This window comes from Poecilia reticulata, chromosome 13, assembly GCF_904066995.2.
Source record: "Poecilia reticulata chromosome 13, P_reticulata-male-v2, whole genome shotgun sequence".
Taxonomy (NCBI): Eukaryota; Metazoa; Chordata; class Actinopteri; order Cyprinodontiformes; family Poeciliidae; genus Poecilia; species Poecilia reticulata.
In genome coordinates this window covers 15,419,527-15,443,952 of record NC_088842.1, presented here as the reverse complement: position 1 = coordinate 15,443,952, position 24,426 = coordinate 15,419,527, and the positions used below count along the sequence as shown (strand labels likewise).

The window sequence follows — 24,426 nt, the reverse complement described above, 5'->3', positions numbered from 1 at the left end:
GTAGAAAGGCATGCTTGCTATTCTGGCTTTTGAGTTGACTCTTATAAAGTTCAGTTAAAGACTGGGCTCACTAGCCAGAGGCAGCCATGGTGTGGCTAAAATTGGTTTCTCAACTTTTATTTGAAGAAAAGCAGAAGGATATATTGATTTCATTTTCCAGTAAAGTAAAAAAAAAACTCTTTATGTAATGTTATCTCTCACGAAATGCCCAGATTGTTTTATGTGCTTAGTAAACTGCATACGTTTTCAGGTGCTGAAAGCAAAAGCTATGGGGAAATGTTGTCTGAGTGGCTGCAGATCACTTTGTGCACTGATCTCAATTATCTTGTCATTAAAACGTTATTAAGGGGTATAAATGTGTGTGTGACAACAATTTAGAGGAAGTTGTGAAGACTACTGCAATTTGCAGAGAATAATTCACTTAAAATGAATGTTTGGGAAACAAGAAGTACCCCATGCTGAAATGCTTCAACCAGCGTTGAATTTCTCTGCACTAGAGGACAGTTCTGCTCCACCATGAGACCCATTCAACCTGAAATGAGGTTTCCAAATGTGCTGTGACCGAGCCACGTTGTAATTATCAGCCTTGATCAAACCTGGGTGTTCACAGAAAGTGTTTGATAAAAACTGGGAAACTGTGAGCTTCGTTGGCTTAACTTGTCTGTGAACAAAAAAAATTACAGGAAACCCTGGAAATTCACAGGATTTACAATGTCCTTTTTCAAAATGTCTATAAAATTAATTTCTGCTGTCACGCGAATGTTATCTAAATATATTTCTATTAAATATTCCATTCAGATTCAGTGGGGAAAAAAAATCTGAGCGCATGAGGCTGTGTCATAGATATTGCTCAGGTGTGTATGCATCACAAAGCCCTTGCTTCATTTGTCAGGTTGTTCAACCCGATGAAGACATGCATGCATACGAGAGGAAATGCATGTGTTCATATGTGTTTTATTCATAAGGCAGAGTAATGAATGCTGCTCCACGTGTCTATAGAGCTCTCCTCTCCCCAAGTCTGTCCACTGCGTTCTCGAAGCTTCCCTCAGAGAGGGGGGATGTAAGCGTAGGATGGAGGACTAGATGAGAGGGAGGTGGAGAGGAACTGATGGAATATGGGGAGGAGGGGGTGGAGACAGGAGATGGGAAGAGTGAACATATGAGATGTGGAGACAGAGGTACAGGCGGAGGAGGACAAATATAGAGAGAAGCATGGAGGGGAAAGAAGGGAGGGAAATGAGAGCGACGGAGAGGAGGTGGAGAGAGGGAAGAGAGATGCTGCGTTTCAGTTATACAGCGCTGGCAGCGGAGGCTGCAGCAGCAGACAAGAGAGCGGTGAGACAGGAGGAAATTTTAAAAAAGGAGGAGCAGTATGCTGTCAAAGAGCGGACAGTGGTTCCACACAGGTAAAACACCAACCAGCAGGCCACAAACCACCTCTCTGAGGATCTTTTCTACAGTTACATTATCGATGAATATAATGTCAGAGGGGTCTCTTCCGAATAGGTGAATGAAAAATGTCCTAGTTGAGGGGCGACCCACCAGCCAACTCATGCATATGCGTTTGTTTCCATGCTTTCATTTGGTTATGCGCCTCTGTCAACAAACCCTCTCATCTCCTCATTACCCTGCAAACTCCCATGTTCCCTTAATTCTCCATCCATCCACAATCTGGTCTCCTTTCCACCCACACAAAATCTCCCTCCTCCTCTTCCACTCTTTTCCTCATCTCCTTCCTCCTCCCCCTCTTCATCCTCCCCTTTCCTCTCTCCATTTGTATCTCCTTTGCTGTCACTTCCACACTTCCTGAGGGCCTTTTTATTTTTCATGCACATGCTTCTTCTCCGGTTCTTCGGTTTTCTTCTCAGAGCACCTCTCTGTTATTTTGTTGTGTATTCAGGCAACATTTTCCGTATTGTGTTTTTTTGTTTCCCCCTGACAGCCACTTGAAGAACCAACAGCAAGCTTTAAACAGATAGGGAGAGAAAACAAAGCCAGAAACTACAACACACACACACACACACACACAAGACATTTCTTCAGCAAGAAATGAATTCAAAGTAAGACAATTAGTAAAATCGCAGACAAAACAACATCACAAATGTTCAGTCAAACTCCTGTGTCTCCTGGCTTACAATATTTGTATTTTTGTCTGTCCATAGGCAACTCTTGGCTGAATGATGCAAACACTTTCCTCTGGTGTCAAGGATGTAAAGACATGCTGAACGAATCCTGATGGGTTCTTAGAGAGATGAGGCACCACCATAAAAAAAAGACAAAAAAAAGGGGGTGTGATGGTGGTGGTGGTAGGGGAGGGGGGCATTGCAAGCTTCTGGAAGGAAAAGGGAGGAGAGAGTGAGCTGCATGACTCAGAGCTCAGCAGCGAGGAGACACTGTATTCTGCATGCAAGAGGAGCAGCAGAGGCAGTGCTAAAGGATCGCTAAGGAGGAATATGGAGCAAACACAGAAGGGGCTGGAGCAGAAGTAAGCTGTCACCGGACAGGCAAAGGACGGCGTGAGGATGGAGGCTGCCGTGCTGGCAGGCAGTGAGGAATAGGCCAAGTGAATCAGCTTGCTGGAGGGTGAGTTTAGGAACTTAAGTGTTTAGTATGACTGAAGGTGGCTGAGGGAAGGTTGAGTGAAGGTTTGCAGCAAGGACTGTGGATGGGGAGCTTCAAAGGTCAAGAGGGCTGTGTTAATGAACGATTGCTTCATTTCCCACTGGAGAAGTCCAGAGTAACTATCTCCCAGCTTAAGGGAGAAGGCAAACCAGAGGTCTGCAAATGAGACAGAAAGCTTTTTTAAGACTGACCACGGGAGACAAAGGTGGAGAAAAAGTGACATAAGCCACACCAAACTTAACGATTTAATAAAAAAAAATGCAGAAACAGTTGAAAAAAAAGGAGGATTATTCATCATGAAGACCGGAAATCTCAACTGTGATACAAATATGTCACAAGGTACCTGCTAAAGATTTTTGACAAGCCAATCTGGAAAGAACTTGTGCAACTGCTTTTTTTTTATTCTACTGGATTTTTAAAGCTCAGACAACCTGCGTCACACGATGGCCATAAAGAATGCTGCTGCCTCACGTTGACACAAGATCCCAACAAAGTAGCCAGAGTTGACTTCTTGGAGGACATTTGGCCAGCTATGAAGCCCCTCGGAGACACTGGAATGACTAAAAGGAGAAAAGCTGGATGTTGATGTGGAACGGCCACATCGAAAGGAAGAATCCATTTCCACGAAACAATGTGATCGCCTTCCTCCTTTCCCTTGAGGACAATAGAGATGAACATGCTGGACTGAAATGCTACTCTGAATCTCTGTCAGGTGAGATTAGCTGACATCCCTGAGGCTTATGTTATAATTATCTTGTCCTGGACTGATTGGAGCAATTCCTGATCTCAGAAAATGGCCTCGTTACAGAGATTTGGCAGGTGGAGGACCTCTTGAGCACACACGTGAGGAGATTCTTCAATCAGCCTCGGTGCAAAGGATCATTGGACGGGTGGCGAACTTGTGCTCTTTGCTTTTGTCTCTAAGGCAGTTAATGTCACCAGGGTGTTAAGTTAGAAACTGCCCAGTCTCTGACTGGAATCACTTGCATCTCAAGGCGACTCTGTTCAGCTGTGGACAAACCGGCTGTGTGTTAATGTGGGGCACACGTTATGGATTAACCGTTTCCTTTTGCACATATGTGGGTGTGACTATCGATTAGCGTGTGCTCACACTGAGCGTTGAAGACGGCTGTGTCAGACTGTGTGAGCGTCTGCATGGATTCTCCTCGCCAGTGACAGACCTGGACCAGAACAGCAGCGGGTGGAAGGGGGAAAGGGAGGCGAAGGAAAAGGAGAAGGAGCAAGAGGAGGTGACAAAAACACAAAGGACGGAGAGTGGGGAAACGCAACGAGGATGCTCAAATAAAGAGAAGAAACAAAGGAGTCTTTGGCTGCCACTCTGGTGCGATGTGTGGTGAGTACGCATCACTCTCTTTGTGCCACATTTTCATATCAGTGTCCTTGCATAGGTGTCAGTGAGTCATTTCTCCTCAGGTCCGATACAGACGACAGAGCTCAGGGGATTTATTGGATGGAGGTCATGTAATACTGTAGAAACCCACAGGATGTCAGGGTCTGGAGTGGGACACTTTATGCTTCCACACTGTGATTCAAACTGTTTAATCTAGGTCACATGACGGTGGTATCCATGGGTCACATGACACTCATGCCTGGGAGCAAAATGAAGACCAAACATTAGCGAGTCAGAGTGGGGGGGATTCCTGAAGGTGTTCACTAATTAATGAAGGGATACGTAGCAAGGCGACTGCACTTCCCTAAAATTCCAGGCTTTGACACAAAGTTGTACTCTCTCCCTTTTCTCAGCCCATCATGAAATCACTCAATCTTACACAAGACACATTTTCCACCCTTTGTTGCCCCTTTCCAAGTCATGGGCTCACATGGACCAAGCAGAGCAGCGGCTGAAGAGAAGTGACAGTTGCTTGATGGCCGCTGGCTCTAAATGCTCGTAGAGCAGGCCAGCCGAGCTCGTAATGAGACCGTAGAACATTCTAGTGTCACAACGATCCCACTCCCACACAATATCTAAATCAGTGGAGTGTGTGTGCGTGTGTGTGTGTGTGAGTGTGAGCTTGAGGAAGGGGGGCAGAAAAGCTGGTGTCTCTCTGCTATAGATGCTGAAGGTTATTGCATCTTAGAAGTGTCTTGAAGCAGCTGGTTCTGTGCCTGTGTCTCTCAGTGATCCCTGTGAAGACTCCGCTCCAATGTCGAGACTTTCTGTAAAGTCAATAGCAGCAGCAACCAACGACTCCAGACAGTACGTCCTCTCCTGGATCATTGCCTGATGAGCAGCTTAATAATACAGCCCAGATAGACTGTTTATGTTTGACCTTCTCATTCTGCCGTCTGGCAGAGCGATAGTGGTGCCGTGTACCTTGGAACGTGGCCAGGGTTAACGAGGTCACTGGTCTTAATTTAAAAAGTCGAACAGAGAGGTTGGACATACATTCCCTTGCAAAAGAATTCACACTCTGAGCTTTTTCTTCTTTATGTTTCTTTTTTTTGTTTTGTTACAACCACAAACTTCTGTATGTTTCATTACAATTTGATGTGACAGACCAACACAAAGTAAAGCAAAATTTAGTGTGAAAGGTGTACATTTTGTAAGGTAAATTCAGATTTATCTTTATTTGCTGTCATTGTTTGTGTCCCTTTTTATGTAACCAGATGTGCAGATGTGAAGCTATTTGTGCAAGTAGAAATCTAGGCTCTGGGCAAATCTGAAACCATTTTACAGAGCAAACCTGTTTTACAAAGTTTTCTTTTTGCATTCAGAAATTCAGACTTTAAAGCCCCCCAAAAATACTCTGCAAGAATAGAAACTTCTTTGCTCTCCTTGAGCAAGAGGAACAAAATTGTTATGTCAGCTCTTGATTGAGAATTATTTCAGCATGTTCTGATGAATATCCTGTGTGATGTCCAAGACTTATGGAGTGGGTCTGCTGCAGTGGGAAAGGTGACCAGTAAGATCTTTGCTCTCACTATTATAACCTCATGTAACCAAAACAAATTGTTCTCTTCCTAAGGAGTGTATACAGGGCACTAGAAAATGCGTCCTCCAATAATTTCTTTAAATACTTCCACAATGTTTTTGTAAAAAAAAAAAAGTTGTACATATAACAAACCCAACATGCTATGAAAGGCTGCAGCTGGGAAAAGGTCTTATGGCAGGGTACAGCACACGTTCTAATAAAACTCCCTGCAGTTTCAATAAACTAGAGGAAGGAATATGAAAGACACTTAATCATTTTCTTGGTAAACAATATTCTCTCCCTCTCAAGTCCTGTAATTCAATACTTGAGCCTTTCACTGTGATGACAACAACTAGTTCTTTGGTTTTTATGGATACTCTAGTAATGACGGCTATTAAGAACAGTTTCCTGCTGCAGGCAAAACTAACTTTTAGGACGAATCTCTTCAAATCTGCCTGTGTGTTCCCCAACAGCAGTGGTGCTCCTTAAAATGTTTGATTTGCTTTCAAAGCACTTTGAAAAACCTGAAAAACAAAACATCAAAGATGGGAAACTTTTATTAAATATTAACAAGACCGCAACTTATGGCTCAGTTAAATTCTCAGAGAAACCTCAAACTCCCAACCAAAAAAAATTGTGTTTCTACAGAAACATATTCAAGACCGTGGCGTTTTCTTTGCCCCGAGGCAAACTTTTTATCCCTTGCTTACTACTGTAAATTTGAATCACATTCCGACTAGATCCATAAACTTAGAACTCAGTACACCATCACTCATAATACATAAAGCAAACTGTTTTATTTATAAAGCTTGCCGAGATCATTTCATAACTTTAGATGGCTGATTGCACCTGCAAAAAAGTGATTAAAAAAACCCCCTGATGTTGTAACTATGATCATAAATTAAACAATAATATTGCAATATTAGATATGCATTTGACAAGCGGCGAGATTTACATTCACTGTGGTTTGTTGCTTCCCATGTGACTTCTCTCTTACAGTTCCTGTAGCACACATTGCAAATAGATGATGTTCATAGAAATCATATTGGGTATAATGTGATCTGACAGGAAGAAGAGGCAGAGTGGCTATCTGCTCCAACCATGATGAATAATATGCATGAGTTTCATGGGGCAGAATGCTTCCCTTTGCATAGTCAGTGGGGAAGCTAATGAGGAATTCCCCAGTTTCTACTGCTCTGCACAGTAACTACTCTTCTTGCTTAATTCAAAACTGGTTAAGCATACTCCCAGTTTGTCATAAATAGGCAAAATTATGCAGGACTTGATCCTAACAAGCAATGTTGCTTAAATCTTATTATTTCTGAAAAAAAATAAAATAGGTTGGACCAACTTAGAGCACAATCTGTCTGTAGTCATACTGCAAGAAACTTGTGTAAACCAAAAAGCATATCCAATAACTGCTTACAAATGCTACAAACAGCCACTTCCTGTTTTTTGATGGTGAAAGATTAACAAAGACGTCCTGTGGTGTTTTGTAAATGTCATTTAAAATTATAGACATAGTTTTCATATTCATGGAGGGTCATTAACAAGAATCTGTTAAAAAATGTCTTGCATCTTCTGCCTTACAGTAGATTTCTAATAGTTAAAAACATAAAAGGGAAATAGGCTGCAGCAGAATTATAACATGTGACTGCTCCTAATTACAGTAATGAAGACGAGTCGTAGAGGCTTGACTATACGGGTTGTCTTGAAATATTAATTAGAACTGACTTAACGCTCGAGTTGCTGCAATTCATTATGATGTGTTTCTGAAAAGAAGGCAGAGGGGAGAGAATAGGAGAGGAGAGACAGTGTGTTGGTCCAATATCTTGATGCATATTTGATGCAGCAGCGGTCCAGTGATGAAGCCTGCGCCCAGAGGGGAGCGTAGAAGTCAAGATACATGTATAGAGTACAGTCTGTATGTGTCCGGAAATCTATGCATTCTTAAGAATATAAAGAAATCTTTACACAAGAAGGACATAACTAAAGCAAAAACAACTGATTAAAAAAAACACAGCAGGTGAAGGTGATTGAAGGACATAATTTTGAAAATAACGTTGACAAGCAATTTCATCCAGAACAGCGACTTCAAACTCCAGTCCTCAAGAATCGGGCTCTTGAGGACAACTTTTAGGTGTCTCTGTGCTTCAGGACACCTGGATCCAATATTAGCTCATTAGCTCTGAAAAGCTTGACCGCATGCTAGTGATGCAGTTTAGCCATTTAATTCAAGCGTGTAGGACAAGTGGGGGAAAGAAAATAATTTAAAGTTGCAGGACTCTGGTCTCAAGGACTGGAATTTGAGACCACTGATCTAGAACTAAAAGGGAAAAAGCCTGACAAATAATCCAGGACACTGTTTCCCCAACGCTGGTCCTTGAGGCACACTGCCCTGCACGTTTTAGGTGTTTCTTTGCTTTATGGCAGATTAAGAAGTAATTGCTGAACTGCAATCATCTGAATCAGGTGGCAGTAATGCTGATTAACATTTTATGCCAACTGCCTATAAAAAGAACAACAACAACAACATGCAGAGGCAGGGTACCTTGAGGACCAGGGTTGGGGAGCAGAGACTCATTTAATACATTTTCAAATAAGGCCACAACATAAAATGTGGGAAAAAAAGTGAAATGCTGTGAATACGTTCCAGATTCACCATAACTTACAGGTGAAAAAGGGTGGGACTAACATTTAGCCGTTATTTTTATTAGTTTTTTTGCAAGCGTAATGAGAATGAGCAAGACTGTCAGTTTCTCCGACTGCGGGGAGTGATCAGATTTCTTAGTGTCAAAAAATGAGGGAGCAATTTTGCACCCCCACTTTCCTACCCCACCTGCTCCATTGGTCAGGCGTCTATGATCTCATCTGCAGGGCAGCGACATGAACAGAACCTTCAAGAACTTATTTAGAGTGCAATACTTCAGTTTTTTTTTAAATGACATGTACTTTTTAAGAAACTTTAATATAAAGTATCTAAAACTTCTTTGACAAAACTATGCTGTCTTTGTCAGAGAAGTTGGAGGGTTGGAAATATTGAATGAAAACAACAGAATTCAGTGGTTATGGGGGCTTTTAATGGTCTGACAACCCGAGAGAAGTGTGGCAAGAAGAAATGTTTATTAAATCTTTTTATTTTTTCCAGATCAGAAGTTTCTACCTACAGTCAGACGGACATGTTTGTTAATGAAAGTCATTCTTTCTCAGAAATATTTAACCTGAGTTCTCCTTCTCTCTCTTCCGCATCGATTTTCTTTCATCTGTATCTTCCTACATATTTTGTTTTTTATTTTATTTTTTTTTACCAACCCCACTCCTCCCCACAACCATCATCATCATCCCCAACAGGCACTGTGCCCTCTGGTGGTGGGGTTCTGTGATGGTAACCATGATACCCGGCAGCCACTATGTCTGCAGCGCTCACACCAGAGAGGATGACTCAACTAATGACCGCGAAGAGCGAATTTTAGCTGTGCTCGGCATCATTGGGACCATCCTAAATCTGCTGGTGGTTATATTCGTCTACATCTACACCTCCGTCACCTGAGGGTTCCCACAGGACCTCGACGAAAGATGCTGGTGCCAAAGCCTCCTCCTGCCGCTGCATCCCCCCCTCTGGAAGTAGTCACGTACTTTTAGAGGGTTTTCTTCACTGGCTGTTGACATGCAAAGTTTAGACATCTGCAGGAAGTCTAACTCCATTGCAGCATGTAGGGCAACGATGGGGCGTTAAACCAAAACTGTGTTCTCACATTTTATAACTATTCACATCTGTAATACCCTAGTAATCAAGGCGGAAAAACAGGTTTTTGTTCTGAAATTTGACTGTGAGGCCTAATCCTTGCTGTGGAAATGCTAAGCTTTGAGCTTTTTTCTTTATTTTTGAAAGAGTTGAGGTCATCACTGCCACTGGAACTGCCAGCCAATGTTACAATCCCATATGAGCAACAGGAGAGCTTTTTACTAACTGGAGAAAATTATAAGATAACACCATTACTTCTGACCAAAAACTAAACCAGTAGCAGAACGCTTTGAGTCAAATGGCACCTAAACATCTCCTCAAACTGTACATTTGTGTAATTTAAGAAAGCATAGCCATTCCAAAATATCCATTCCTTTTCATTTTGTGGAGTTCAAGAATTTAGTTGTACATGGAACTGATGTGTCCGCACCTGAGCACACCTGAGGAGAGATTCCTGGCTCTGCTGGGAGTCATTGGGATTATCTTAAACCTGCTACTGCTTATCTTTGTGTATATTTACACCTCCTTTTGATGGAGCTTTGTAAATATGTATTTCAAGTCGTCTTCTTCTTATGGCGGCTTATGAGATTACTTGCACATCTTCAGATCATTAACATTTTCATATTGCAACCACAATTGTAAAAAATAAAAAAATAAAAAAATTGCTTGGTTCATAAGTAATATCAGGTGAATTTTAAGTGGAACTGAGCTAATATGAAAGTGTTGGGTATTTTAATGAAAAAGCAATGATATTAGTGAGTTTTAACAGGGAGACAACTTTCTTTGTTTGGACTTCTCTACAGTTTCGACCTATTCTCTACAGTTTGTGTTTTTATGATCCAGAACTTCATGTGTGCTCAGTAAACTGTCTACCTATGTTTGCATTGCCTCAGTGAAATATTTTTTCACAAAATTGGACCAAAATTGGTATAAACACTAGCTTTCTATTTCTTCTACATGCTTACTTACACTGAAATCAGAAAAAAAAAAATGGAACAAAATTCTGTTGGTGACTTGATCCATGCAGAAAACCTGCATATCATTGAAGATCACTCTGCTAATGTCGGGTGCCACAGAGTGACGGGTATTTTTATGCTGTCACGTTTCTTTGATTGGATTAGAGACCCAGACATGGAGGAGCGGCATCGGAGAGAACAGGCCCTGAACTTGAGGCAAAGCTACTTGGATTTAGACAGCAGACAGTTATGGCTGACCTCAAACAGCTACTATAACAAAGTCAAAGTGGAGCGGCGGACAAAAGGAGGACAGAAAAACGCTGTGAAGGAGTCCACTATCTGTTGCAAAACCAACGAGGGGGTTAAGAACCCATTTCACTATGCCGGAGCGACGTACCTAAACAGATGTGAATTTAGGTTTAAGCAAAGCATATCTAATGTGGAAGTGGACCCAAACACAGCTGACAGGAGAGCAGCACAGACCGGGCTGAATCTGCACTTCATCTTGGTCGTTCTTTTCTCCACCAACAAACTAACGCCTGAGAAAACATAAAAACTCATCCATCCCTGCTGCTACTTTACAAATTGTTGTTAAGGAAACAGATACACTAAAAAAAAAAAAACCAACTGCCCATGTATCTATGTGCAATTTAACATGTTGGCTCATGTGGAAAAGTGTTAAGATTTTTGAGTAATTCTGTTAAATTGTTGGCACGCAGTGTACCGTCTCTCTGCAATTTCCCCTTTTGAGTTTCTCTGGTTTACAAATCCAGAGACCAGAATCCCAGCGTTGAACGAAGTTTGGACTGAAAGTGACAACAATATATTTTTATAAGGTGTTGAAGGTTCATATGGGAACACCATAGACAAAGAACATTACAGATATTCATGTGAATGTTTAGAACATATAGCTAACTTTAGTCCCCCCCAAAAAACTGATGCATCTATTTTATACATTTGAATTTTCATAATATTCAGAGGTAAATTTCAAAAGAAGTCTGGAAGATCCTCATAAACTGCCTGTGCCTCACTTGGATTTACTTCTATGAACTTGTGGTTGGTTGATTACTTGTATAATTACTGCTGTTTGCTGCTCTGCTCAATGTTAAATTTGCAGCAGCAGAGTAACAAACATAAATGACAGAAAAACTAAATTTTTCATTTCACTTGTAAGCATTTAAGGGTGAACAATGCCTAAAAAACCTGACATCATGCAGTTAGATCTTTACATAATAATCGGCATGAATGCCCAATTAATTTAGGGCTTTCACTGATTTTATTTGAACAGTTACTTAACCAACCTGTAATCTTACATGTAATTTTAGTGATTTCTAAAAATAAAGTTTGGGTGCGCATGCACTAGATTGAATTCATAAATGTACTTCAGTAAAACATCCGGATGCGGCCTCTGGCAGAATTTGTGTCAATCTTTGTTCATGAGGAAATCAGGAACAAATGAGACTTACGCCAATCAAAGATGTAGTGCTGAGCAAGAAAGAAGCCTCGTCTGCAAAATACCTTAAAGCATAAAAGCAATTTGCATCTGCCCACATGGATGAGCCAGAGGCCTATTTGAGAAAAGCTTGAGAGACTAAATGTGTAGAATGATCAAAGAGTTTCAAACCCTAAAACAACGTACCACCTCTCAAGCTTCAAACTGACGGTGTAGCTGACAGTGGTACTGATGCATTCCTTGATTTTAGCTCAAATCTTCACAAAGATGATTGAAACTAACACGGGATGACAGTCCCAAATGTGCAATCACAAGGTTCTTTATTGTTAAAGCCAGCCAACATTAACCATTTTGAAGTGCCCAGTTTTGAATACTGTTAACAGTTAGTGGACTATGTTCAAAGAAAACATTTTATTCAAATTCTTTTTCAAAGTTAAATGCTCAAATAACCAGAATTATGCCAGACGTTTGTTTCAGAATTCAAAAAACAACGTACTAATGGACATTTACCCAAATATTAGTGTGGATGTACGTAGAAACATTTAAACTTCTATGTATAATTTCAACTCAATGTGGATTATTGAACGTCAACCCCAAAGTCAGACTTGAGCTGTTAATCCTTGGTTTCCTATTGAAATAAACAGAAAATAATACTCTAGGAAAATCAACAAAACGAGCATCACGTTCATGCTGATGATGTGGATATAAACTGCTGATTAGGGAATTAAAAATCATAATGCTTTGAAATCAGTCCTTTGAAATGATAGCTATAGATATGTTTATGTTGAGATTGCTTTACAATATGGATTTAAGTTTTGTCTTATACACTAGGATAACTGTGGCTAAACCGATTCACACTGAGATTACCAGTTTTGCTTGGTCAATATACTGCCTTTAAAAATAAGCTAAAAGTTCTCCACTACTCACTAATGTTTCAGAGATCAATTAGACCATCAGTATAACTTTGATCAACTGTTCATCTTTTTAGATCACTTTGTAATAAAGTTCTTCTTTTCTAAATGACAACATAACGTTGGAACAACATGCTTCCAAAAACATTTACGCTTCCAATAATTAGCGTAAAGCAATAGCAACCAATCTACCTACTTAAAAGGATCTTTCAATAGACTTAAAAAACAACGTCTGCTTAATTTTTATATCAATACTCATGTTTCACCTTGAGCACTTTGAACTTTCAGTACTTGAATTATCAAAAGAGATGGGAAATTCAGCCTAAAACTGACATGCAGTATGTAACAAAGTGAAGCACTCCACTCTAAAAAATGATGTAGCAAAAATTAATAATTGCACCTTTATAGTGTTGACTGATATTGGATACATATCTGCATATTGATCACTTTTAAAAGCTGATCTATTACCATGGCTGCATCCACGCTGTATCAAAATGCAGTTCAAGTTTCCCCTCGGGACCAGTTTCAATGTGTGCTCTGTGGACCAATAAGAGGAGAGAGCCCTGAGGGCGAATCCTGACCATCTGCTGCCCAAATAGACAGACACCATGTGCACACAGACACACACACACACAGCATGGGTTTCTTTTTTACCCAACTGAAATCCTCACTTGTCACTATTTTTATTTTTTTTTACTATGCATGAAACCTTTTTCTTATGTACCTGAAATTTATCGGAAAACCTAGAAAGAAGTCAAAGTAAAAAGGATGTAACCAAACTAAGCAAAGCCTTCTCTTGATGCATGACATGATTTTCATTTTCAAAACATTTTGACACTGACTGCATGAGCGAATTCAGACAACCAAGTTGTATAATATTCATTAATGTTGAAATCTGGCAAAAACAAGTGCCTGGTGGGGAAAATTTGGCCATAACAGATTCCTTTTTAAAGTGAATACTATTTTCTGCATTCAGCCTCACATCTCCACCCAGAGGAAAAGCCTTGATATGCATGACAAGTTTTTGTCATCTTGTCATTTTTCATTTAAATGCAAACTATTTTATTAGTTTATCAGAAATGGGAAAAAAAGAGGTAGATAATATTATCCATTTGCCAAAGTTTTATATAACAATCCGATTTTTAAAGTGTTTTTCTGGTAAAGATGAAATATGTCTGCAATAACTACCCGATTGTTCACGTTTGCTTTCGTGAGCAAGTGATAAAAACTAATCAGCAAAAAGGGGAATTTATCAGATGACTTGACAACATGACGCTGTTTTTTCACTAAGCTGACAAAGAACAAATGTTTTGAGATTTGATGTACTTTCATATGTAAAGGTGTAAATATGTACATGTATAGTTACAGAGATGTCCATAAAAATAAAAGTTATTCTGTCAAAACAGCCTGTTTCAATACACCTAATTTATTGTTTTTTCATTTAGTTGTTGGCTATTTCTCTGACAATATTCAGCTATTGTGACAACTTGAATGATGAACCATGTATTTGGTGCTCAGTGACACTGAAACCTTTGCAAATCTAGTAGGATGTCAACCTTTTGAGCTACTCATTACACTTACATGTAAGTTGTCTTTTTAGGCCTGTTGGCATTGTTGTCATTTCACACCACCCACAGATGACCTTGAGACAACTCATGGAAGTTAATTGATTCATTGTATATGCTAGTAATCGGTGTTATACTGTTTGGGAAGTGGCAGAAATCGTGACTTTGGTTTAAGAGTTGGAGTGGTGTTGCAAAACCAAAGACTTAAGACTCGACTCACTCTAGAGTCTTGGCTGAGAGCCAACTCCGTTCCTCAAGAAGAACTACGCTGCATGTTTTAGATGTGTCTCTGTTCCAGAACCCCTGATTCAAGTGACTGAATGACCTCCTCCGCCATCGTGCCATCAAGTGCTGCAGAAGCCTATTAATCACCCACTTATTGAAGTCTGGTGTGTGGCAGACCGGGCTTTCTCAGTTGCTGTCCTCTGAGAAAGGACCTCAGCTTTCTCGGAGATGCGGCCTGAGAAGGTTGCTCTCCTGTATCACAGCTATTGACCTCAGCTATGACAGGTTTGACATGCATTTTCTTCTGCGAAAGAGTACACTTTATTTATTCACAATTGATAATATTAAGGTCAGTTTAACATTAAATGACTTCAGGTTGTTTGGTTAGAACAATATAAACTTAGCTTGCCTCCAGCATCGTGTTCTCTTAGAATGAGGAGAAGAAAACCCTCCAAATCCTATTTAGTGTAATATTTTTTTAAAGAAGTTGACAATATGAAGTGTCGGGCTTTGAATCCTGACCTGGGGTCTTTCTGCACGGAGTTTGCATGTTCTCCTTTTCCATGGGAGACTTAATTTGAGCTTACATCTCAAAAAGGTAAGACTGGATTTGGACTTTGTTGTAATTTGAGTATTGGAGTCTAAACAGAGGCCCCCAATCCAGGCATTGTGCGCCTATGTCCTGCAGGTTTTAGATATGTTTCTGTTTCAACTTCAAGTTGAAACAGAGACCAGGTGAATTCGTTTTAAGATAATTAAACTCTGTAACAACTCGTCACCACGTTCCTGTGGCATGGCCTTTGATTTCCTCCATTCTATCACAAGCAAGCTGCAGACATAAACACCTTCAGGCCCTCCAATGTTTCCTCTGGAGACTGCAGTCGTGCGTCTCTTCCTCCCACACTCACACAGTATGACATGTGCCACAATAAAAAACAGTTTCATCACTTATGGCATTAACTCTTTCATCTCTGGGAGATTTAGATCAAAACCTAGATCAGGGGTGTCAAACTCCAGTCCTGAAGGGCCGCTGTCCTGCAGTTTTTAGATGTGCCACAGGTACAAAACACCTGAATCAAATGGCTTAATTACCTCCTCAGTTCTCCAGAACCTTGCTAATGACCTAATTATTCTATTCAGGTGTGGTGCAGCAGAGGCACTTCTAAAAGTTGCAGGACACCGGCCCTCGAGGACTGGAGTTTGACACCCCTGACCTAGATCATCTCCATGTCTGTGTAGAAAAACCCTGCACATAGAACCCCAGCTGTGAGCTCTATACAGCTGTGAAGTGATCTGTGGAGATAGAGAGATTGCTGTGACAAATGTGAAGAAAGAGCGCTGAATCCATTTACGAAAACAATGCCCACCCCCACCCCACGGCTGTTTTATGATCTCTCTCTAAGTTCCCCCGTGCCCCTTGATCAACGCACAACAAACGTTAATGTTTTGCTATGCAAATTATACAAAGCGTTTTTCGGAAAATAAAATTGTGTTAGTTTTTGTATTTTTTTAAATTCAACTACTGAGCATACAGACTGCTGCTGCCCGACTTGTGACAAAATGGGACATTCTTAGGAGCTCAGTGGCTTCCAGGAAGGCACCGTGACTGGTAATAAATCCAGTTTGTAAAGTTTCCTACAATTACATATTCAATCTTCTAGTAGTACAACAAAGTGGAAGCAAGTTAGCCGTCTAAACAATATAAAATATATTGTTTAGACGGCTAAACAATATATTTTTCTAGTAAAAACCAGTGATGGTTTTTACTAGAAAACCATCACTGTGTGCTTGTGGCCAGGCAGCCCTGGGTATGGAGCCAAACCAAAAGCCACTGCTGCTCTGTTTAACAATGACTTTCCAAAATGTGAAAATAGAGTCTCTAAAGCAAAAAAACAGATGAGTGGAATGAAACAGACTCCTGCCAGTTGAGACGAAACCAAACCAAAACCGAAGGCAGACGTTTGCCTGCTTAAACCAACTAACCACAAGCCGACAGGATTCAGGTCTGTCTGAAACGGACCTGAATCTTGTCTGAATGAAAGGAGGGTCATTTTTCTTGTTTGGAGCTGCCAAGCTCTTACAGTCATCATTTTTCTTTGTTTTAATTTTCTGAGTATAACTGTGACAAAACTTTATTCAAAGCAACCTATACATCTTGTTTTTATAGTTCACATTTATTGTTGAAGGTTCTGTTTGTTTGTTTTTTATGACGTTTGCCTTTTATTTTGCATTTATAATTTTTTGTATTTTTTACAAATAATACTGGCACGTTGAATATATCTCAGTCTGTCTGATTTTTATTTGATATAACGGCGGTACCGTCCAGGGCCACCAGCTGAACGTTTCCAACATGAGATGAATTTTGGATGAAGGAATCTTCAGTCTCCTTGAGGGAGAGAGGACTGAAACCGATTATTTTCTCTGCTGGGGAGCCGTGCAGAGGCATTTCATCACTTGGATTGTCGAAGCAAAGCTCCTTTTTCCTTTGAAATATAGTCCGTCACAGAATATCTGCTAGCAAACTAGATTATTAGATAGAGCAGCAGTGGTGCATGTAAAAAGGTGTAGAGGAGCAGTCTCCACACCTCTTTACATACGCCGCACAGCCCTGCAGGCTGCACAGCTGCTCAGTCAGAGAAAATATGATGGGCCGTTTTACATGTTTAGCTGCTTAAAAGCAAGAAACTGAAGTGACAGATATGCTGCAAACTCTGGGTAAAAGCAGAAGGGATGTCGACAAACACCAAAAACAGTCGTCGTTTTGATTTTTTTTGTTTTTTAAATGTTCTCTTAACTCATCCGGGTTGATCCCTGCTTCCTTGCTCCTCTGGTTTGTTAATCCCTTGTTTTACCAAAGCTGTCTCGAATACAGCAGAAAACAAGATTATCACCCAAAGTGGAGGCTTAGCTTCAAGCAGTTGCTTTGGCAAACCTTATTTGTTGTGTGCAGCCATGTTCAGCCAGCCATATAAACTAACAGTGTGTCCCGCGGCTCCCCATGAGAGACCCACTGACCTGGCTAATATGGAGGCTGCCCTCTGAGCACCACAAACACACACAGACCTTTACGCATCATAGTAGGCTATTAAGAAAGGACCTGAATCCTGCTAAAGTTCATAATCCAGTCTGATTTGACAACCTAGTGTCCTCCCTGTCTGCTCAGCGCTGGCCTCCGCTACGTACTGCTAACATTTATGTTCCCTCCTCTGTGCCCTGGTGAATTGTTTGCTCTGTTACTATTTTAGACGTTGGTTAGATTGCCATTTCAAGCATGAACCCCATCCCTTATATGTGAGCCTAAAGCAACTGTCAACAGAACAAGAGAAGATGTTTTATATAAACGGTAAGATATTATGTCCTACTTGCCTGTTGAGCGTGAGAATTTACCCCGGAAGTGCAGCCAGCCTTAAAGGAACAAACCAACACTTTCTTTGTTCACATTTCTAACTTTGAGAAGACTGAACTTTCTGCTGTAGTAGTTTACACTTAACTTGCATTTAAATTATAAAGAACTGACTAATTAAATACAATTGCCTGATTTAAAACAAACACAATGTTCAGCAGTGATGCTGACTTGGTAATTGGCGCTAATGAGGATGAAATGTGATTGAAGCAGAATCCAGGCCTGTTCTCTGTCACTCTCAAAGGACAAGGAAAGGAGTTTGTGTGTGGATCTGAAAAAAGAAACAGTAGCCAGACTCTGTAACCTGGTGGTTAAACAGGTTCAATAAATTCGGGGGACAAGTGAAGAATATCCCAACTCTAATCAGAGAGTCAGTGAACATTAAATACTATGATTTTGTTTTTCTTTGAAATGTAAATATGCTGCAGAGGGTCTTTTGTCACTCTTCAAGTGAGCTGCAGGTATTGTGATCTTGACAAGTAAGGAAATGGCTGCAAGAAAACTGTCTAAACTTTCCCTTATCTGTAGTCAGAACAATAATTAACCCTCCTGTTAAGTTGCGGGTCAAATTGACCCGTTTTAAAGTTTAAATTTTTTTAAAAAATAGAAGTATTTTTCTGCATTAAACTTTTTCTACTTGTCTAAAAATGAAAATGGTTCATTTTACACATTTGCAGGCCCCCCGCATCTATTTGCTACATATAGATACTGTTCGGGTCAATTTGACCCGGCTGTCAAGTTGAAGGGTAAAAAGGTTAAAAAAAATGTCTAATTAGGCCTGAGCAGCTAAGCGCTGCGAAGGCCTATTGTAATCGTGCTGTTTATTATTACGATTCTTGTCCCAAATGAATTGGGGGCTTTATCATATTCAAAAACTCACCAAACTTGGCAGGTGCATAGAGCTCGTGTAAAATTTACGTATTTTAAGGTCGTCGCAAAAATCGTCCAAGAAACGGCTCAAGGGCGCCACCTAGCAACTTTCAAAAGACCCTTTCCTATTCACTTACTTTATTGTAGAGACTTGAAATTTGGTACACTTGTAGAGCTCCCCAAGACACTCAGAATTTACAATTAATGTCATAGTGCAAGTATGACAGGAAGTAGGTCATTTTGGATTGAAGTTCCGATTTTGACGCCGTTTACAGACGTCGCATTTGATCGAACTCCTCCTAGGGATTTTGATCGATCTCAAAGCAGGACGTCATCACAACTTTACACAAGTGTGTCTTTACCTCCGTGGCAGAGGCTCCGCTGAACCCCTGAGACCGACTCACCGAACCCCTGGGGTTCGATCGAACCCAGGTTAAGAACCACTGGTATAGACATTTCAAACCTAACTAGATTATTCTGTACTAACAACAGAAAAATTAAAAATTTGTGAAACCTTCCAATTGATTTGTGAAATGTCAATAATAGATTCCAGAACGCATTAGATCTGAATTATTAAATTGGCATTATGTTTTTGTGTTTTATTATCGGTAGGTATTTTATAATTTGCTTGCTTTTATGTCAAGGTGACCTTGGGTGTCCAGAAAGGCACCTACAAATAAAATGTATTATTATTTGTTATTTTAACTTTCCTTTTTTTAAAAATATGTATTATTGTTGGAGTTGAACAGTTCTGTTTGATGGCTTCCTGGAAGGAGAGATTGGCTGAGCTAATGTTGCCAACAACTTTTCTCCTGCTATGAACTTTTTTGCTTTTCTTTATATAGAAAGTATTTCTATCAGTTGCTCTTTTTCCGTTTATTGTATAAAGTATTTTTTTTATTTTTACCTTAATGCTTACCTGGTCAGTTGAGGTGGAAATGTACATCCTCTTGATTACTGACAAATGTCAGAACCACATAGACTGAGCTGGTTACATCAGATCAATCTGAATCTTTATTTCTCATTAAAACGACTTCTTGTAATTTTAAGACATTGTTATTAAATTGCATCTTTATTCTGCTGTAACGATGACTGCATTCTTGCAATTAAAAATTCTTATATCCTGACCGTAATGCTCCCTTATACATCTCACAGAACAGATGATTGAGATAAAGGCACTTTTTAAAAATATTTTCTGTGATTTTATTAATAGAAATTGAGGATGGGAAGAATCGATTAAAATCAAACCTGGTATGAAAAAAAATCTTGTATCATCCAGCCTTATTCAGTATATTAAATTATATGACTAACTATGCATTACTTAATATTCACATTTCCTTGCTGGTATTACCTAAAAGTGTTGCATTTTAACATCTCACTTGAATTCCTGATCTACATGCAAATACTTTATAGAACGTAAACACTGCAAAATGGGAAACAAAGGTTTGTAAAATGTAGAGTATTCAATTTTATTGTAGGTACAAACAGGATAGCAAAATGAACAGTGAATATATAATATACTTCCTAGCAGCTAATCAGACATCAGACTTGTTTGTCTTTACCGGTGATGAAAACTCATCACTCTGGAGGAGAGGAAGACCGGCTCAACCCCGTCCAGGATGACTGCAGTCAGGGTAGCCAACAAAGTCTGCAGGTAAATTTTTGCATATCTGGTGCTCCGGTTACAAGATCATAGTTTAACCAAGTGCTGTAACTAAAAAGTTGGTCCACGTTGTGATGATCTGGCAGACCGTGGACTGATGGATGCCGTCAGCAGGTCCAGGTGCTTGGATCCAATGGACCTTACCACAGGGGCCGCATTTCATTGGCCAATGCCCATTTCACGTCACAGAGCAGCTACCACGTGCGTGACCGCCTCACAAACACAAGTTACATAAGTTAACACATGCTAATGTACATTGTGGACTAGCAGACCGGCAGAAAGTTTTAGCGTCAGGACTCGAAAAAGAATGGTTCTCCACTGTCAGTGGGGTATCAGTACAGGCGATGTCAGGTATCCTGATTGTATTTGTGGAACTAAAATTCACAGATTTCCAAAATCTGAAACAGAATGCCTTGCTTGGATTAAAGCTTGTGCACGACCGCGTTTGCAGCTCAACCGTTGCAGGATCAATAAGAACAAAGGATTGTCTGCTGGTAAGTATTATTGCTTTCTTTGTGTTTAGTGAATGAAAAAAAGAAAGTCAATAATAAACACATCCATTATGAAAACCTTTTAGCCAAGTACAGCATAATGGCAGTACCGATACAACTTCTACACCTTGAAGCCTGTCTGTTACAGTCTTATGTTAGCTGAACAGATCAATATGCAATGTGTACCGTATCTGGCATACATTAAAGATTTTATTTTACCTGAAAAGGCTTTTTACTAAACTGAAATTGTGTTAGCCACACTAGCACAGAGTACCGTGTATAAGTCATAGGCACATTCGAACCCTCAAAACCATGAAGGCCCGACTTACCCAGCCTTGCAAGAACGATAGGCATCAGTTATCTGGTCCACAGCTATATTTATGCTGAGGGTGTGAGGATCTGCTGTTTTCCTGATCGACCGGTAGCATTTCGCTGTGTCGCACACAATGTTGGAGGCATTGCATGGCTCAAACACCTTGATGTCGTCCAAAAAAGATGAAATGAACTTGTTGGTTCCCCTGTCCATTGTTGTGGCTGATATTTTGTGTAAATCCGGCAGACATACTAAACTAATCAACTCAGAAATACTCTGCAGAGAGTCAGTCGAAATGAAAGACGCCATGTTTACACATAGAAACTAAGCACCGCGAGGCTTTGTTTGTGAGACATGCAGCGACGTGGGACTTTCGAGGGGCGTGGAGCTTGGTAAGGTCCATGGAAAGGTAATCGGCACAGAGGCTCAATCATGGCTCAGAAACACATCACGAGGTGTTGCGATGCAAACCTGAAAAATTAAAAAACAAAAAAACTAAAAAGTATACAAATATTTAGCTGCACAACGTAATCAAAACTAATAAATCCTCAGCTCTTTTTGAGAGTTTTGCTTGAAAATAAATTGACAATATCTCAGGAAATTAAATGTTTAAGTGAAATAGTTCTGGTATCACAAAGAAACTGCAAAAAATGTTTCAGAGGTGCAACATTACTGAAGTTACTGAGTAAGAGTGAACTGAAATATTTACTACTTAGAAAATGCAAGTTAAAATCTGAATACTCTTTTGAAAGTGTGCAGCTGAAATTAATTTAAACAACTAGCAGACAAAGCACAGTGTTTGCCTAACATCTGCACAAACAGTAATACAAAAAATTCTGCATATAAGAGGCATTAGTTTATAAAAGTCGAGGCAAACCTAAATTTACCATTTTAAAAACAAAAAGCAGCAGGAGGATGTAACTTTATAACCTAATTTTCTAAGCAGAATCTCAGAGGAAAAATAAGAGAAATTACGTTGTATAACGCAAGAACAGATTATAGCAGCCAAGTGGAAAAATTCACTCTAACGTGGATTATAATTCTGAAACAGTAAAGGTAGATGTCATATTTTCGGGATTCTGGAAATACGTGATTTGTGCCATTTGTTCTGTGGGTTTTTTACGTGGATCGGTCCCACTTAAACGGCTGTAAGCGAAGGTTTTGGACCTTAATCTGACTGACTACATACATGTGTGGTTTGGATCTGGCTGAAGCGTTGCTGTCCTCGGTTGTTCTTAAATTACCGTGCTCTGTATCGCAGCGGCCTGTCTCTTCGACTACATGTTAAATGTATTTTATATAATTGTCACATTAACAAAAAACCTAAGGAGTTGCCTAAAAATAATTTCATACTCTGTATAACACAAACGCAAACATCAACACACTATTGACTTACCTTGTGCCGAATCGCTGCCTCTGTTCTCAGCCTGTTCCCGTTGCAGTGGATTTTCTCCCGCATTATTTTCCTCCAACAAATTATTCCACTGAACGAAGCGCGTTCTGCTCCCTTTTAGCCTCCGTCTTCCCATTTAGCAGGCAGCTACAAATCGTGTGTTAGCTGTAGTGGCTAAGTTTTGGCTACAGTCCGCTGTCGCCTTGATATCAGTAGGCAAATGAAAAAACTAAGCACTGGATGGTACCGGCTAATTACTGGACACAAAGGCACACCACAAAACTCGATTGTTGTACCAGTAGCTCCAGTAGCTCGCAGATGTTTTAAGTTTTGTGTCTTTTTAATGGTACAGATCTTGCAGCTTTGGGTAAAAGCAGGACCCGGAACCAATCTATGTGGCATAAATTCAAACGGAAATACGTCACCACCTCTCGTGGTGTGTTACCCCATTCCTTAAGATTTTTAATGTTATAATAATATTGGGTCATGCAGACAGATAATGTATTTTTTGTTTCTCCCACATATTTTTTAGCACAATGTTTCCATTCAATAACAGATGCAATTTTTTGATTTTGGTGAGAACCTTTGAGAAATGTTTACTATTGTTTTGTCCCTTAAATTTTTAATGAATTAAAAAATTTTAAATTGGGAATCTAATATTTGGGGTTTGGTGAATGCGCATATGCAACTGGTGGGTTCGGTACCTCAAGAAAGGTTAAGAACCACTGCTCTAAATGTATGTTTTGGATGGAAACTTTTTTTTATGTTGTATTGTCTTTCTATTTCTTTAATATATTTTTATTTTTTAAGTTTATGATTTCCTCAATCATAGGAATAGTTTCCCTATATATTGGTTTATTCAACTCCTTATAGTAATTAGTGTCCTTTAATTGCCTTTCGACTTCAAATTTATATTGTTCTCGATCCATAACAACTACTGCCGAGCCTTTGTCAGCTGGTTTTATAACTAAATGTTTCATATGTTGTAAATCCCTGAGGGTTTTCACCTCCATTTGTGTCAGATTTTCCTTCTTTTGCTTTTGTGAATATTGATTTCTAGGATCAGTTTTATCCTTTTCAATGAGAGTAGAAACTTCTTGTGGTAATTTATCAAGAGTGGGAACCCAAGTAGACGGACCTATAAATGGTGTAAATAGACGCTTACCCGAATTTTTTAAAAATGAGGACAATTTGATTTTGTGATGATAAATTCTAGTTGGATTTTTTGTCCCTTGCATATATTCAGAGCTGGAATGGGTTAGGAAAAAAAGGTAGAGCCTGCCCTCTAGGGAAGACGGGAGCTGCTCGGTCCTTCCTTCCCCAAGCTCCACCGTCCCATGTATTGGAGTATGTTGGGGGACGTTCTCTCCGTCTTCTCCCATATCTCGCCACCTGCCAGTTTTTTTCTGGCCACATCTCTTTTTTTAATCTCCTCGGTCAGCTTTATTACTTAAACAATAAATGTGTTTTTTTTAGTTATGTTCTATAAAATATGTGTATATAAACTTATTTATTTTTTTATGTTGTTTTTAGTTTTTGTAATTTTTTTGTGTATTTTTTTTTTTTTACTTTTTAGGGAAATGAAAAATAAAATAAAAAATAAAATGAATGAAATTTTTTAAAATATTTTTATTAAGAAAATGGAAATACTTTGAATAAATGTGTGCCTAATTGGCAACGTTTCAACTACTGAGTCTTCCTCAGGCGTTAGGCACAAGATTTGTCAATTGTTTCTATTGACAATAGAAACAATTGACAATTGGCTTCAGCTGAATTGCTCAGAATGATTGAGGGAGAAGGGTGCTCCCTTCTATTTATAATCTCCTTCCCTTTTGAGCTCCATTCTACATTCCTCTTCGTGTTCGCCATAGTCTTGTAGCTAT

The 24,426-nt window shown here is 39.7% G+C and overlaps 1 long non-coding RNA gene across 1 annotated transcript; it reads left to right on the top strand.

Moving 5' to 3' along the window:
* The first annotated feature begins 817 nt into the window (after positions 1-817).
* LOC103474514 (uncharacterized) lies at positions 818-14,025 on the top strand. Its single transcript, XR_535196.3, has 2 exons — positions 818-3,976; positions 8,907-14,025. It is a non-coding gene; the product is annotated as an uncharacterized LOC103474514 (long non-coding RNA).
* The last annotated feature ends 10,401 nt before the right edge of the window (positions 14,026-24,426 follow it).